The sequence below is a fragment of the Carlito syrichta genome, unplaced genomic scaffold (genome assembly GCF_000164805.1).
Source record: "Carlito syrichta isolate Samal-C Ts95f unplaced genomic scaffold, Tarsius_syrichta-2.0.1 Scaffold303043, whole genome shotgun sequence".
Classification (NCBI taxonomy): Eukaryota; Metazoa; Chordata; class Mammalia; order Primates; family Tarsiidae; genus Carlito; species Carlito syrichta.
The window spans coordinates 229,209-233,093 of NW_007247139.1; positions in this window are offsets into that span (position 1 = coordinate 229,209).

The following is a 3,885-nucleotide window of genomic DNA, read 5'->3' on the forward strand; positions in this document are numbered from 1 at the left end:
ACTATGTAGGAATGCCATATTGCTAAAGAGGATCAATGCAAGTAAAAAAATATTTTACAGCTGGGCTTGGTGGCTCAGCCTGTAATCCCAAGCTTTGGGAGGCTGAGGTGAATGGATTGCCTGAGCCCGCGGGTTCAAGACCCTCCTGGGCAACTTGGCGAGACCTCATCTGTACAATAAATAAAAAAATTAGCCGGGCGTGGTAGTGCACGCCTGTAGTTCCTGCTACTTGGAAGGCTGAGGTGGAAGGATCGCCGGAGCCCAGCAGGTTGAGGCTGCGGTGGCCATGAGTGTGCCACTGCACTCCAGTATGGGTGACAGAGTGAGACTCCAACTCAAAATATATATATATTTTGCTTCAGTGTAACATCAGTTTTCCTTGGGTACATGTTGTCCAATTTCAATATATATTAAATTACAAAAGGAACACTGGAAAATGTGTTCATTTATTTATTCATTCAACAAATATTTAAATATTTGTTGAATACCTGTGCTATATACTAGAATTTTGACTCACTACCAGAAATAAAATGGTTAACAAAATAGACAATTGCCCTAATATCTTGTAGTTTATAGTGTACTGGGGAATAAGTAAAGAGACTATTGTAATAATGCATGGTGAGTTATTTAGTAGACAACAGTCAGAAAAGCACCTGGTCTGTGCTCAGGCTGCTGGGGAAATATTTTCTGAATAACTGATACCAAGCTGATTTCTTAAGGAGGGACAGAAGTAGAAAGGTAAAGAAGAGATTCAACGGCATATGCCAGGCATGCATCATTGCGAGGTTTTAAATAGACATGGCCAGATTGGCATTTTATAATTATCATCTTGGTTGAAGAATAGAGAATAGGTTGGATGATGCCAGTGGAAATAAAAGAAGAGGCATATAGTTCTTGCGGTAATCCATGAAAGGTAATGATGACCTGAATTAGGGCAGAGCCAATGAAAGAGGTAAGTGGACATGGCGGACATTTTCAAGTTAGGAATAGAGGACTTGGTGCTTGATTCGAGTGAGGGCAACAAGGAGGTATGGAGGATTACAAAATGGTACTTTTTGTTTTTGAGAAAATTAGTTTGGAGTGTGTCTTTTGTTGAGATAAGAAATACCCAAGGAAGAACGGAATGCAATCGTGATTTATGACCTTTATCCCTTCCCTTCCCTCCCCTCCTCTCCCTCCTCTCCCTTTTACCTTCTTTCTCCCTTCTTTCTCTACTTCCACCCTTCCTTCTCTCTGTCTTCATCTCTGAAAGGCTTGAATCTTTAGTCTAAAATTTCCAATCCCTTGAAGTCATTGTCTTCTATGAAGCCCAAAATTATTTTGACAAGAAAACGTCACTTTTACTTCTGTTCTTAGGGCAAATCTGTGGGTAAAAATAACAACAGCCTATCACCTTGCCAAGTTGCCTCAAATATCCCTAAGTGCTTAATCAAAGGAGACAGAGTATTGATGTATTTAAGGACATTTGCCGAGAGTATTTCTTGACCTTATTTAAAGATTGAAGATGGAGTTGGGCAAATTATTCCATGCGAAATAAAATAGCAGTAACCAAGAAAAATGTATCAGAGGGAAAGTATATGCAGTCATGTAAATGTAAATATAATTTTTTATAGATTTTTACCTTGAGTTCTCAGAGTTTAGAAAAAAACGTTTTTATTTTATTTGTTGTAATAGGGCTTTTCAAGGGAAAGAACTTAAAATGGGATTGGCAATAAAAATAATGAAATTCATTTTATTGTTCACCAGAGACATGTTGGAGAGGATGTGGAGAAATTGGAACCCTTATTTACTGTTGTCGGGAATGTAAAATGTTGCAGCTGTTGTGAAAAACAGTAAAAGGTTATTCATCAAAATTAAAAAGAGAGAAACCATATGATCTAACACTTCAATGATTTATTTAAAATCATTGAAATCAGCATCTTGAAGAGATATTTACACTCACACTTTCATCACGGCATTAATCACAATAACCAAGATGTGAAAATGACCTAATTGTCCATCAGTGCATGAATGGATAAAGAAAATGTGGTTTATACATACAACAGAATAGTATTCAGCCTGACAAAAGAAGAAAATCCTGCCCTATGAGATGAATCCTGAAGACATTATGCTGAGTAAAGTTAGCCAGTCACAGAAGGATCAATGCTGTGGAAGTGTCTAAAGTGGGACAGCCATACAGAAGGGGAGAGTAGAATGGTGGCCTCCAGAGGCTGGGGGGAGTGAAATGGGAAGCTGCTATTCTATGGTTATAAAGTTTAAGTCCTGCAAGATGATTAAGTTCTAGAGATCTGTCATACAAAATTGTGCCCATAGTTAACAACACTGTATTGTACACTTCAAAATATAGTAAGAGAGTAGATTTCATATTGTGTTCTTACAACAACAGCAGCAGCAGTAATAATACTGGAAAGACACAAAGCTAGTTTGAAATGGGACTCCACCCAGGGACTCAAATTGTGTTTCTGGGTCTCCTCTTCTCCCCATCTCCCCTGCATTTGGCTCGATTTCTCATTTGGCTCATTCTGTCTACAGGTGGCAATCCCCCAGGAGGGCAAAGGAAGGTAATGGAGGGTGGGAGGGGCAGTGACATTGTTTCAGCTGGAGCCAACAGTGACAGAGAACTCTTTGCACCTTTGGCCATATATAAATCTCCAAAAGATTCTAATTGTTCTGGCTTGCGCCATGGATCCAACACTTTTTTAGCGATTGTGGCCAGTGGTGTAGAGAACCTTGACAGCTCACCAGGATTATCTAGTATGAAGCGGTTCTCCACAGGAAGTGAGGACAGGGCGCTTGCTGTTAGCCAGTGAAGGGGATACCGAATCCTGGGTGGACTAAACAACACATGTTCCTTCTATTTGTATTGAACGCATTTGAAAAGTTGCTTGAGTTTTAACTGTCAGTCACCAGATGGATCAATTATGTCAGTGCCAAACCACTGACATAAATAGACAACTAAAGGAAATTGCCCAGTAAAAACTATTTAAGTTATTACATATGATTAAATAAAATGTTCCCCCAAAGACTTCATGACATAAGGCTTTGCTCCTGTTGTAAGCTGAAGAAGAGCTCTATGTTCTTACAGTTGTTTAGGGGGTTGTCACTGACTGCTTTTGAAATTTTGTTAGAAAGTGACTTAATGCTTTGGTTTTAGCTGAGCACTCCTTTGCTTGCAGTTGAGTCATCTTCCTCTGCTGACTTTCCGGTCATGTGACATTCAGGCATCTTCTCAAGGCACCTGCTTAAGGATGTGACTCATATATTCTTCTCTCATATTCAGCCAGGATTAAGTTGCTATAACATTGTTTCTTCAGGGAAAATAAAGGTGTTCTTGCCTTTTCTGATCTGATGATTTCAATTTACCTATTAATGTCAAAATAAAGATGCTGGAAGAACTCAAGGAAGGAGATTTTTGGGTGTTTGTGTTTTGTTTTTGTTTTCTGGCAGATTCCACCTACAAGTTATAACTGCCTGGATGTTATAACAGGTATCTATGTGTAAATAAATATAAACATGAATTGTGCATTATTTATTTTTTACTTCTGTCAAGAAAGAGAGCCTGCATTTTTTAAAAACAGTTTTCCTGCCACTACCCATCCAAAACCCTCATTTTTCTTAGCTTGTTTTTATAATTGAGGTTTCTGTTGATTTCAAAGTAAATCTCTTTAAATACATATCACATTTGTTATAAACCATTCACCCATCTCAACTAAACCTCAGAGATGGAAAAAGTCTGGCTTCTATAATAAAAGCTTGGCTACTTTGGAAAAAATTTATCATTGATATAAACATACCTTGACTAACTAGATGTGCACATTGTCTTATGCTTTCTTATTATAGCTTCACATTTATTTCACAAAGATAAAAAAGTTAGCAGGTTATTAA